Genomic DNA, 12,284 nt, shown 5'->3' with positions numbered 1-12,284 from the left:
TTCTTAACGGGAGTCCAGGAGCTCATCTCCACAAATGGACTTTTCAGGATCCTTGGGTGGCTCCGTAGTTTTAAACCAATTCTGGTTATCGCTTCTCGGCCTTTTGGCTAAGATCAAGTGTAGTATCTGTTCTTATCAGTTTAATATCTGATACGTCCCCTATCTGGGGACCATATATTAAATGGATTTTTAGAACAGGGAGATGGAAAAAGAGCTTGCTCTGTCCACTCCACGCATTGACCTGGTATTGCAGTATCTCCAGGACCGGTGCACCCCTTCTTTAATGCAGTTTCTAAAATCAGAAAGAATTGAATTCAATGTTTTTTGTTCATTTTGCTTGTTTGTCGGATTTTGGGATGGACTCTTTGGCTTTGCTTTTCTTCTCCTCATTGGATTTTTCATGTTCAAAGTTGCAGAAGCCAGATTACAAGCTCATTTTGGTTCAACTTCAGCAACTGTGCATTGCATTGCCATGTAATGTGATGCAATGCTATCTTTCTAGCTCTCCCTTTTTACTTCCTTTTGGATAAACAGACATATTAGGCAAGCATTTTGGAGCTTTCACCTAAATAACTACAGGTGGTGAGATAAGCTGCACAATATAATTGACCTTTCAGTATATTGTTGCACACACACCATCTATTTAGCAAATGCCCTTGTTATCAACAGCAGCCTTTTAAACTCACCTGAGCTAACAGGTATGTGCGCTGGTTACTCTGCTGCGCTTAAAATTTCTTTTTTGGTTTGCTATAATGCCTTTTCTGAAACGTTGTCTCCTTCTGCTGGAACACTGACTTCTTTCATTTAATGCCTGCAGACTATAAAAGAGAACCCAACCCAAAAAGTTTGGTTGATTAGTCTGTGGCATTCTGTTAAACTGTTGCTTATGGCGGTCTCTGTGAGCTTCTCAGTGACATTCAGCCAGCCAGGTATCCTGCCTGCAGTAGATGGAATGTGGCAATGGAACGCTGGCTGCGCGTGTCATAATAGGCTCTGAGCCTTTATATACCTGTGCACAGCAGCAGCCACCTTCAGTCTGCTGCTGGACAGCCAGCAGCAGCAGCAGCAGGAGAGGTATGTAATCAGGAGCCCTCCTGCTAAGGGTAGACAGCTGCTCGTTCCACCCCACCCCCCGCCTTAATTGCTTCTCCTCCCTTCCAACGGTGTTGAGGTGGGTGGGAACAGCAGGGGGTGAAGGTGCTGTGTTTAAAGAGGTGGAGTTATGCAGATCTAAAACGCGTGGATTGCAGCAGCAGCAAGCCGAAAAGTGCAGGCATGTAAGGGATCTAGAGGTTGACAACATGTCTTCTTAACGGGAGTCCAGGAGCTCATCTCCACAAATGGACTTTTCAGGATCCTTGGGTGGCTCCGTAGTTTGAAACCAATTCTGGTTATCGCTTCTCGGCCTTTTGGCTAAGATCAAGTGTAGTATCTGTTCTTATCAGTTTAATATCTGATACGTCCTCTATCTGGGGACCATATATTAAATGGATTTTTAGAACAGGGAGATGGAAAAAGAGCTTGCTCTGTCCACTCCACGCATTGACCTGGTATTGCAGTATCTCCCGGACCGGTGCACCCCTTCTTTAATGCAGTTTCTAAAATCAGAAAGAATTGAATTCAATGTTTTTTGTTCATTTTGCTTGTTTGTCGGATTTTGGGATGGACTCTTTGGCTTTGCTTTTCTTCTCCTCATTGGATTTTTCATGTTCAAAGTTGCAGAAGCCAGATTACAAGCTCATTTTGGTTCAACTTCAGCAACTGTGCATTGCATTGCCATGTAATGTGATGCAATGCTATCTTTCTAGCTCTCCCTTTTTACTTCCTTTTGGATAAACAGACATATTAGGCAAGCATTTTGGAGCTTTCACCTAAATAACTACAGGTGGTGAGATAAGCTGCACAATATAATTGACCTTTCAGTATATTGTTGCACACACACCATCTATTTAGCAAATGCCCTTGTTATCAACAGCAGCCTTTTAAACTCACCTGAGCTAACAGGTATGTGCGCTGGTTACTCTGCTGCGCTTAAAATTTCTTTTTTGGTTTGCTACAATGCCTTTTCTGAAACGTTGTCTCCTTCTGCTGGAACACTGACTTCTTTCATTTAATGCCTGCAGACTATAAAAGAGAACCCAACCCAAAAAGTTTGGTTGATTAGTCTGTGGCATTGTGTTAAACTGTTGCTTATGGCGGTCTCTGTGAGCTTCTCAGCGACATTCAGCCAGCCAGGTATCCTGCCTGCAGTAGATGGAATGTGGCAATGGAACGCTGGCTGCGCGTGTCATAATAGGCTCTGAGCCTTTATATACCTGTGCACAGCAGCAGCCACCTTCAGTCTGCTGCTGGACAGCCAGCAGCAGCAGCAGCAGGAGAGGTATGTAATCAGGAGCCCTCCTGCTAAGGGTAGACAGCTGCTCGTTCCACCCCACCCCCCGCCTTAATTGGTTCTCCTCCCTTCCAACGGTGTTGAGGCGGGTGGGAACAGCAGGGGGTGAAGGTGCTGTGTTTAAAGAGGTGGAGTTATGCAGATCTAAAACGCGTGGATTGCAGCAGCAGCAAGCCGAAAAGTGCAGGCATGTAAGGGATCTAGAGGTTGACAACATGTCTTCTTAACGGGAGTCCAGGAGCTCATCTCCACAAATGGACTTTTCAGGATCCTTGGGTGGCTCCGTAGTTTGAAACCAATTCTGGTTATCGCTTCTCGGCCTTTTGGCTAAGATCAAGTGTAGTATCTTTCGAAAAGGCGGTTTTGGATGTTGGCCGCCCTACTAGATTGATACATTATGCACACTGGGGTTTAGGCGCTTGTTATTACGCCAGGTGGCTAATATAGTCATCTGGTGGAAAGCATGGCCCCCCAGGATCGACGCCATTGGGCCGGGGAAGATCGAAAGCCCGAAGTGTGAAGTGCCCCAGGAGTGGTGACCCTGGGGTGCCTTAACTCACTGGGATTGGGAACCCCACTTGAGTTTATGGCACATTTGCACTAGCACTTCAATATTTCTTTCTTCACACACACCCTTATTCCGGGCCTTCTGGCCTTAGGATGGGGAATTTTTCAATTCCCGTTCGAAGGTCCGGGCAGTATTATACTGTGAAACCTTCAATATTTATTTAAATTTCTTTGTCACTGTGTGTCCACTTATTTACGTGTGTTACGTCCTACTAGGATTTTGTCGGGATGCGGTTCCCTTACGGGTTCCTCTCTTGGCAGGTCTAGGGGGGGAGTGTGTGGCCATCAGGTTCCGCTCCCCCCTGAACCCCCTTGGCTCTCCTCTTTCGGGAGGAGAGCGTTGTTGGCTCCCCTCATCCGGGAGGGGAGCACAGTCTTTGGCTCCCAGTGCCTTGCTCAGGTGAGAACTCGGGCAGGTGCTGGGGGTAAGATTGGGTCGCCTCTGGCTCCGGCTGGAGGTGGCTATTTGTCCCTGTTCCTCGCTGTGGCCTTCTGGCTCGGAGGGACGGGGAATGGTTTGGGGGACCCTTCTCCTTTTGGAGAGGGTTTCAAGAAGACCAGCATCCTAGTGCACTTTTTTTGTGGCACTTGTCACTTTTTTAAGCGCACTCGGGTTTTGTACACGAATTCGGGCTTTCGATAAAAAAAAAAAAAAAATCTGTTCTTATCAGTTTAATATCTGATACGTCCCCTATCTGGGGACCATATATTAAATGGATTTTTAGAACAGGGAGATGGAAAAAGAGCTTGCTCTGTCCACTCCACGCATTGACCTGGTATTGCAGTATCTCCAGGACCGGTGCACCCCTTCTTTAATGCAGTTTCTAAAATCAGAAAGAATTGAATTCAATGTTTTTTGTTCATTTTGCTTGTTTGTCGGATTTTGGGATGGACTCTTTGGCTTTGCTTTTCTTCTCCTCATTGGATTTTTCATGTTCAAAGTTGCAGAAGCCAGATTACAAGCTCATTTTGGTTCAACTTCAGCAACTGTGCATTGCATTGCCATGTAATGTGATGCAATGCTATCTTTCTAGCTCTCCCTTTTTACTTCCTTTTGGATAAACAGACATATTAGGCAAGCATTTTGGAGCTTTCACCTAAATAACTACAGGTGGTGAGATAAGCTGCACAATATAATTGACCTTTCAGTATATTGTTGCACACACACCATCTATTTAGCAAATGCCCTTGTTATCAACAGCAGCCTTTTAAACTCACCTGAGCTAACAGGTATGTGCGCTGGTTACTCTGCTGCACTTAAAATTTCTTTTTTGGTTTGCTACAATGCCTTTTCTGAAACGTTGTCTCCTTCTGCTGGAACACTGACTTCTTTCATTTAATGCCTGCAGACTATAAAAGAGAACCCAACATAAAAAGTTTGGTTGATTAGTCTGTGGCATTCTGTTAAACTGTTGCTTATGGCGGTCTCTGTGAGCTTCTCAGCGACATTCAGCCAGCCAGGTATCCTGCCTGCAGTAGATGGAATGTGGCAATGGAACGCTGGCTGCGCGTGTCATAATAGGCTCTGAGCCTTTATATACCTGTGCACAGCAGCAGCCACCTTCAGTCTGCTGCTGGACAGCCAGCAGCAGCAGCAGCAGGAGAGGTATGTAATCAGGAGCCCTCCTGCTAAGGGTAGACAGCTGCTCGTTCCACCCCACCCCCCGCCTTAATTGGTTCTCCTCCCTTCCAACGGTGTTGAGGTGGGTGGGAACAGCAGGGGGTGAAGGTGCTGTGTTTAAAGAGGTGGAGTTATGCAGATCTAAAACGCGTGGATTGCAGCAGCAGCAAGCCGAAAAGTGCAGGCATGTAAGGGATCTAGAGGTTGACAACATGTCTTCTTAACGGGAGTCCAGGAGCTCATCTCCACAAATGGACTTTTCAGGATCCTTGGGTGGCTCCGTAGTTTGAAACCAATTCTGGTTATCGCTTCTCGGCCTTTTGGCTAAGATCAAGTGTAGTATCTGTTCTTATCAGTTTAATATCTGATACGTCCTCTATCTGGGGACCATATATTAAATGGATTTTTAGAACAGGGAGATGGAAAAAGAGCTTGCTCTGTCCACTCCACGCATTGACCTGGTATTGCAGTATCTCCAGGACCGGTGCACCCCTTCTTTAATGCAGTTTCTAAAATCAGAAAGAATTGAATTCAATGTTTTTTGTTCATTTTGCTTGTTTGTCGGATTTTGGGATGGACTCTTTGGCTTTGCTTTTCTTCTCCTCATTGGATTTTTCATGTTCAAAGTTGCAGAAGCCAGATTACAAGCTCATTTTGGTTCAACTTCAGCAACTGTGCATTGCATTGCCATGTAATGTGATGCAATGCTATCTTTCTAGCTCTCCCTTTTTACTTCCTTTTGGATAAACAGACATATTAGGCAAGCATTTTGGAGCTTTCACCTAAATAACTACAGGTGGTGAGATAAGCTGCACAATATAATTGACCTTTCAGTATATTGTTGCACACACACCATCTATTTAGCAAATGCCCTTGTTATCAACAGCAGCCTTTTAAACTCACCTGAGCTAACAGGTATGTGCGCTGGTTACTCTGCTGCGCTTAAAATTTCTTTTTTGGTTTGCTACAATGCCTTTTCTGAAACGTTGTCTCCTTCTGCTGGAACACTGACTTCTTTAATTTAATGCCTGCAGACTATAAAAGAGAACCCAACCCAAAAAGTTTGGTTGATTAGTCTGTGGCATTCTGTTAAACTGTTGCTTATGGCGGTCTCTGTGAGCTTCTCAGCGACATTCAGCCAGCCAGGTATCCTGCCTGCAGTAGATGGAATGTGGCAATGGAACGCTGGCTGCGCGTGTCATAATAGGCTCTGAGCCTTTATATACCTGTGCACAGCAGCAGCCACCTTCAGTCTGCTGCTGGACAGCCAGCAGCAGCAGCAGCAGGAGAGGTATGTAATCAGGAGCCCTCCTGCTAAGGGTAGACAGCTGCTCGTTCCACCCCACCCCCCGCCTTAATTGGTTCTCCTCCCTTCCAACGGTGTTGAGGCGGGTGGGAACAGCAGGGGGTGAAGGTGCTGTGTTTAAAGAGGTGGAGTTATGCAGATCTAAAACGCGTGGATTGCAGCAGCAGCAAGCCGAAAAGTGCAGGCATGTAAGGGATCTAGAGGTTGACAACATGTCTTCTTAACGGGAGTCCAGGAGCTCATCTCCACAAATGGACTTTTCAGGATCCTTGGGTGGCTCCGTAGTTTGAAACCAATTCTGGTTATCGCTTCTCGGCCTTTTGGCTAAGATCAAGTGTAGTATCTTTCGAAAAGGCGGTTTTGGATGTTGGCCGCCCTAGTAGATTGATACATTATGCACACTGGGGTTTAGGCGCTTGTTAGTACGCCAGGTGGCTAATATAGTCATCTGGTGGAAAGCATGGCCCCCCAGGATCGACGCCATTGGGCCGGGGAAGATCGAAAGCCCGAAGTGTGAAGTGCCCCAGGAGTGGTGACCCTGGGGTGCCTTAACTCACTGGGATTGGGAACCCCACTTGAGTTTATGGCACATTTGCACTAGCACTTCAATATTTCTTTCTTCACACACACCCTTATTCCGGGCCTTCTGGCCTTAGGATGGGGAATTTTTCAATTCCCGGTCGAAGGTCCGGGCAGTATTATACTGTGAAACCTTCACTATTTATTTAAATTTCTTTGTCACTGTGTGTCCACTTATTCACGTGTGTTACGTCCTACTAGGATTTTGTCGGGATGCGGTTCCCTTACGGGTTCCTCTCTTGGCAGGTCTAGGGGGGGAGTGTGTGGCCATCAGGTTCCGCTCCCCCCTGAACCCCCTTGGCTCTCCTCTTTCGGGAGGAGAGCGTTGTTGGCTCCCCTCTTCCGGGAGGGGAGCACAGTCTTTGGCTCCCAGTGCCTTGCTCGGGTGAGAACTCGGGCAGGTGCTGGGGGTAAGATTGGGTCGCCTCTGGCTCCGGCTGGAGGTGGCTATTTGTCCCTGTTCCTCGCTGTGGCCTTCTGGCTCGGAGGGACGGGGAATGGATTGGGGGACCCTTCTCCTTTTGGAGAGGGTTTCAAGAAGACCAGCATCCTAGTGCACTTTTTTTGTGGCACTTGTCACTTTTTTAAGCGCACTCGGGTTTTGTACACGAATTCGGGCTTTCGATAAAAAAAAAAAAAAAATCTGTTCTTATCAGTTTAATATCTGATACGTCCCCTATCTGGGGACCATATATTAAATGGATTTTTAGAACAGGGAGATGGAAAAAGAGCTTGCTCTGTCCACTCCACGCATTGACCTGGTATTGCAGTATCTCCAGGACCGGTGCACCCCTTCTTTAATGCAGTTTCTAAAATCAGAAAGAATTGAATTCAATGTTTTTTGTTCATTTTGCTTGTTTGTCGGATTTTGGGATGGACTCTTTGGCTTTGCTTTTCTTCTCCTCATTGGATTTTTCATGTTCAAAGTTGCAGAAGCCAGATTACAAGCTCATTTTGGTTCAACTTCAGCAACTGTGCATTGCATTGCCATGTAATGTGATGCAATGCTATCTTTCTAGCTCTCCCTTTTTACTTCCTTTTGGATAAACAGACATATTAGGCAAGCATTTTGGAGCTTTCACCTAAATAACTACAGGTGGTGAGATAAGCTGCACAATATAATTGACCTTTCAGTATATTGTTGCACACACACCATCTATTTAGCAAATGCCCTTGTTATCAACAGCAGCCTTTTAAACTCACCTGAGCTAACAGGTATGTGCGCTGGTTACTCTGCTGCGCTTAAAATTTCTTTTTTGGTTTGCTACAATGCCTTTTCTGAAACGTTGTCTCCTTCTGCTGGAACACTGACTTCTTTCATTTAATGCCTGCAGACTATAAAAGAGAACCCAACCCAAAAAGTTTGGTTGATTAGTCTGTGGCATTCTGTTAAACTGTTGCTTATGGCGGTCTCTGTGAGCTTCTCAGCGACATTCAGCCAGCCAGGTATCCTGCCTGCAGTAGATGGAATGTGGCAATGGAACGCTGGCTGCGCGTGTCATAATAGGCTCTGAGCCTTTATATACCTGTGCACAGCAGCAGCCACCTTCAGTCTGCTGCTGGACAGCCAGCAGCAGCAGCAGCAGGAGAGGTATGTAATCAGGAGCCCTCCTGCTAAGGGTAGACAGCTGCTCGTTCCACCCCACCCCCCGCCTTAATTGGTTCTCCTCCCTTCCAACGGTGTTGAGGCGGGTGGGAACAGCAGGGGGTGAAGGTGCTGTGTTTAAAGAGGTGGAGTTATGCAGATCTAAAACGCGTGGATTGCAGCAGCAGCAAGCCGAAAAGTGCAGGCATGTAAGGGATCTAGAGGTTGACAACATGTCTTCTTCACGGGAGTCCAGGAGCTCATCTCCACAAATGGACTTTTCAGGATCCTTGGGTGGCTCCGTAGTTTGAAACCAATTCTGGTTATCGCTTCTCGGCCTTTTGGCTAAGATCAAGTGTAGTATCTGTTCTTATCAGTTTAATATCTGATACGTCCCCTATCTGGGGACCATATATTAAATGGATTTTTAGAACAGGGAGATGGAAAAAGAGCTTGCTCTGTCCACTCCACGCATTGACGTTGTATTGCAGTATCTCCAGGACCGGTGCACCCCTTCTTTAATGCAGTTTCTAAAATCAGAAAGAATTGAATTCAATGTTTTTTGTTCATTTTGCTTGTTTGTCGGATTTTGGGATGGACTCTTTGGCTTTGCTTTTCTTCTCCTCATTGGATTTTTCATGTTCAAAGTTGCAGAAGCCAGATTACAAGCTCATTTTGGTTCAACTTCAGCAACTGTGCATTGCATTGCCATGTAATGTGATGCAATGCTATCTTTCTAGCTCTCCCTTTTTACTTCCTTTTGGATAAACAGACATATTAGGCAAGCATTTTGGAGCTTTCACCTAAATAACTACAGGTGGTGAGATAAGCTGCACAATATAATTGACCTTTCAGTATATTGTTGCACACACACCATCTATTTAGCAAATGCCCTTGTTATCAACAGCAGCCTTTTAAACTCACCTGAGCTAACAGGTATGTGCGCTGGTTACTCTGCTGCGCTTAAAATTTCTTTTTTGGTTTGCTACAATGCCTTTTCTGAAACGTTGTCTCCTTCTGCTGGAACACTGACTTCTTTCATTTAATGCCTGCAGACTATAAAAGAGAACCCAACCCAAAAAGTTTGGTTGATTAGTCTGTGGCATTCTGTTAAACTGTTGCTTATGGCGGTCTCTGTGAGCTTCTCAGCGACATTCAGCCAGCCAGGTATCCTGCCTGCAGTAGATGGAATGTGGCAATGGAACGCTGGCTGCGCGTGTCATAATAGGCTCTGAGCCTTTATATACCTGTGCACAGCAGCAGCCACCTTCAGTCTGCTGCTGGACCGCCAGCAGCAGCAGCAGCAGGAGAGGTATGTAATCAGGAGCCCTCCTGCTAAGGGTAGACAGCTGCTCGTTCCACCCCACCCCCCGCCTTAATTGGTTCTCCTCCCTTCCAACGGTGTTGAGGCGGGTGGGAACAGCAGGGGGTGAAGGTGCTGTGTTTAAAGAGGTGGAGTTATGCAGATCTAAAACGCGTGGATTGCAGCAGCAGCAAGCCGAAAAGTGCAGGCATGTAAGGGATCTAGAGGTTGACAACATGTCTTCTTAACGGGAGTCCAGGAGCTCATCTCCACAAATGGACTTTTCAGGATCCTTGGGTGGCTCCGTAGTTTGAAACCAATTCTGGTTATCGCTTCTCGGCCTTTTGGCTAAGATCAAGTGTAGTATCTGTTCTTATCAGTTTAATATCTGATACGTCCCCTATCTGGGGACCATATATTAAATGGATTTTTAGAACAGGGAGATGGAAAAAGAGCTTGCTCTGTCCACTCCACGCATTGACCTGGTATTGCAGTATCTCCAGGACCGGTGCACCCCTTCTTTAATGCAGTTTCTAAAATCAGAAAGAATTGAATTCAATGTTTTTTGTTCATTTTGCTTGTTTGTCGGATTTTGGGATGGACTCTTTGGCTTTGCTTTTCTTCTCCTCATTGGATTTTTCATGTTCAAAGTTGCAGAAGCCAGATTACAAGCTCATTTTAGTTCAACTTCAGCAACTGTGCATTGCATTGCCATGTAATGTGATGCAATGCTATCTTTCTAGCTCTCCCTTTTTACTTCCTTTTGGATAAACAGACATATTAGGCAAGCATTTTGGAGCTTTCACCTAAATAACTACAGGTGGTGAGATAAGCTGCACAATATAATTGACCTTTCAGTATATTGTTGCACACACACCATCTATTTAGCAAATGCCCTTGTTATCAACAGCAGCCTTTTAAACTCACCTGAGCTAACAGGTATGTGCGCTGGTTACTCTGCTGCGCTTAAAATTTCTTTTTTGGTTTGCTACAATGCCTTTTCTGAAACGTTGTCTCCTTCTGCTGGAACACTGACTTCTTTCATTTAATGCCTGCAGACTATAAAAGAGAACCCAACCCAAAAAGTTTGGTTGATTAGTCTGTGGCATTCTGTTAAACTGTTGCTTATGGCGGTCTCTGTGAGCTTCTCAGCGACATTCAGCCAGCCAGGTATCCTGCCTGCAGTAGATGGAATGTGGCAATGGAACGCTGGCTGCGCGTGTCATAATAGGCTCTGAGCCTTTATATACCTGTGCACAGCAGCAGCCACCTTCAGTCTGCTGCTGGACAGCCAGCAGCAGCAGCAGCAGGAGAGGTATGTAATCAGGAGCCCTCCTGCTAAGGGTAGACAGCTGCTCGTTCCACCCCACCCCCCGCCTTAATTGGTTCTCCTCCCTTCCAACGGTGTTGAGGCGGGTGGGAACAGCAGGGGGTGAAGGTGCTGTGTTTAAAGAGGTGGAGTTATGCAGATCTAAAACGCGTGGATTGCAGCAGCAGCAAGCCGAAAAGTGCAGGCATGTAAGGGATCTAGAGGTTGACAACATGTCTTCTTAACGGGAGTCCAGGAGCTCATCTCCACAAATGGACTTTTCAGGATCCTTGGGTGGCTCCGTAGTTTGAAACCAATTCTGGTTATCGCTTCTCGGCCTTTTGGCTAAGATCAAGTGTAGTATCTTTCGAAAAGGCGGTTTTGGATGTTTGCCGCCCTAGTAGATTGATACATTATGCACACTGGGGTTTAGGCGCTTGTTAGTACGCCAGGTGGCTAATATAGTCATCTGGTGGAAAGCATGGCCCCCCAGGATCGACGCCATTGGGCCGGGGAAGATCAAAAGCCCGAAGTGTGAAGTGCCCCAGGAGTGGTGACCCTGGGGTGCCTTAACTCACTGGGATTGGGAACCCCACTTGAGTTTATGGCACATTTGCACTAGCACTTCAATATTTCTTTCTTCACACACACCCTTATTCCGGGCCTTCTGGCCTTAGGATGGGGAATTTTTCAATTCCCGGTCGAAGGTCCGGGCAGTATTATACTGTGAAACCTTCACTATTTATTTAATTTTTTTTTGTCACTGTGTGTCCACTTTTTCACGTGTGTCCACGTCCTTACTAGGATTTTGTCGGGATGCGGTTCCCTTACGGGTTCCTCTCTTGGCAGGTCTAGGGGGGGAGTGTGTGGCCATCAGGTTCCGCTCCCCCCTGAACCCCCCTGGCTCTCCTCTTTCGGGAGGAGAGCGTTGTTGGCTCCCCTCTTCCGGGAGGGGAGCACAGTCTTTGGCTCCCAGTGCCTTGCTCGGGTGAGAACTCGGGCAGGTATTGAGGGTAAGATTGGGTCGCCTCTGGCTCCGGCTGGAGGTGGCTATTTGTCCCTGTGCCTCGCTGTGGCCTTCTGGCACGGAGGGACGGGGAATGGTTTGGGGGACCCTTCTCCTTTTGGAGAAGGTTTCAAGAAGACCAGCATCCTAGTGCACTTTTTTTTGTGGCACTTGTCACTTTTTTAAGCGCACTCGGGTTTTGTACACGAATTCGGGCTTTCGATAAAAAAAAAAAAATCTGTTCTTATCAGTTTAATATCCGATACGTCCCCTATCTGGGGACCATATATTAAATGGATTTTTAGAACAGGGAGATGGAAAAAGAGCTTGCTCTGTCCACTCCACGCATTGACCTGGTATTGCAGTATCTCCAGGACCGGTGCACCCCTTCTTTAATGCAGTTTCTAAAATCAGAAAGAATTGAATTCAATGTTTTTTGTTCATTTTGCTTGTTTGTCGGATTTTGGGATGGACTCTTTGGCTTTGCTTTTCTTCTCCTCATTGGATTTTTCATGTTCAAAGTTGCAGAAGCCAGATTACAAGCTCATTTTGGTTCAACTTCAGCAACTGTGCATTGCATTGCCATGTAATGTGATGCAATGCTATCTTTCTAGCT

At 46.2% G+C, this 12,284-nt stretch overlaps 8 non-coding genes and 3 pseudogenes across 8 annotated transcripts; all 11 read left to right on the top strand.

The window, feature by feature from the left end:
• The first annotated feature begins 87 nt into the window (after positions 1-87).
• Positions 88-278, top strand: LOC141214738 (U2 spliceosomal RNA). Its single transcript, XR_012283934.1, has one exon. It is a non-coding gene; the product is annotated as a U2 spliceosomal RNA (small nuclear RNA).
• A 1,115-nt stretch (positions 279-1,393) lies between these two features.
• On the top strand, positions 1,394-1,584 carry LOC141214890 (U2 spliceosomal RNA). Its single transcript, XR_012284080.1, has one exon. It is a non-coding gene; the product is annotated as a U2 spliceosomal RNA (small nuclear RNA).
• A 1,115-nt stretch (positions 1,585-2,699) lies between these two features.
• LOC141214469 (U2 spliceosomal RNA) lies at positions 2,700-2,791 on the top strand (annotated as a pseudogene).
• Positions 2,792-3,586: 795 nt separating this feature from the next.
• On the top strand, positions 3,587-3,769 carry LOC141214962 (U2 spliceosomal RNA). The gene has a single exon (XR_012284141.1). It is a non-coding gene; the product is annotated as a U2 spliceosomal RNA (small nuclear RNA).
• Positions 3,770-4,884: 1,115 nt separating this feature from the next.
• On the top strand, positions 4,885-5,075 carry LOC141214858 (U2 spliceosomal RNA). Its single transcript, XR_012284050.1, has one exon. It is a non-coding gene; the product is annotated as a U2 spliceosomal RNA (small nuclear RNA).
• A 1,115-nt stretch (positions 5,076-6,190) lies between these two features.
• On the top strand, positions 6,191-6,282 carry LOC141214480 (U2 spliceosomal RNA; annotated as a pseudogene).
• A 795-nt stretch (positions 6,283-7,077) lies between these two features.
• On the top strand, positions 7,078-7,260 carry LOC141214961 (U2 spliceosomal RNA). Its single transcript, XR_012284140.1, has one exon. It is a non-coding gene; the product is annotated as a U2 spliceosomal RNA (small nuclear RNA).
• A 1,115-nt stretch (positions 7,261-8,375) lies between these two features.
• LOC141214904 (U2 spliceosomal RNA) lies at positions 8,376-8,566 on the top strand. The gene has a single exon (XR_012284094.1). It is a non-coding gene; the product is annotated as a U2 spliceosomal RNA (small nuclear RNA).
• Positions 8,567-9,681: 1,115 nt separating this feature from the next.
• Positions 9,682-9,872, top strand: LOC141214737 (U2 spliceosomal RNA). The gene has a single exon (XR_012283933.1). It is a non-coding gene; the product is annotated as a U2 spliceosomal RNA (small nuclear RNA).
• Positions 9,873-10,987: 1,115 nt separating this feature from the next.
• On the top strand, positions 10,988-11,079 carry LOC141214468 (U2 spliceosomal RNA; annotated as a pseudogene).
• A 794-nt stretch (positions 11,080-11,873) lies between these two features.
• On the top strand, positions 11,874-12,058 carry LOC141214978 (U2 spliceosomal RNA). Its single transcript, XR_012284151.1, has one exon. It is a non-coding gene; the product is annotated as a U2 spliceosomal RNA (small nuclear RNA).
• Positions 12,059-12,284: the final 226 nt, after the last annotated feature.

This window comes from Phyllobates terribilis, unplaced genomic scaffold (genome assembly GCF_046119375.1).
Source record: "Phyllobates terribilis strain yellow unplaced genomic scaffold, ASM4611937v1 Scaffold_223__1_contigs__length_3252167, whole genome shotgun sequence".
In the NCBI taxonomy this organism is placed as follows: domain Eukaryota; kingdom Metazoa; phylum Chordata; class Amphibia; order Anura; family Dendrobatidae; genus Phyllobates; species Phyllobates terribilis.
This window is presented reverse-complemented; position numbering and strand designations above follow the sequence as displayed.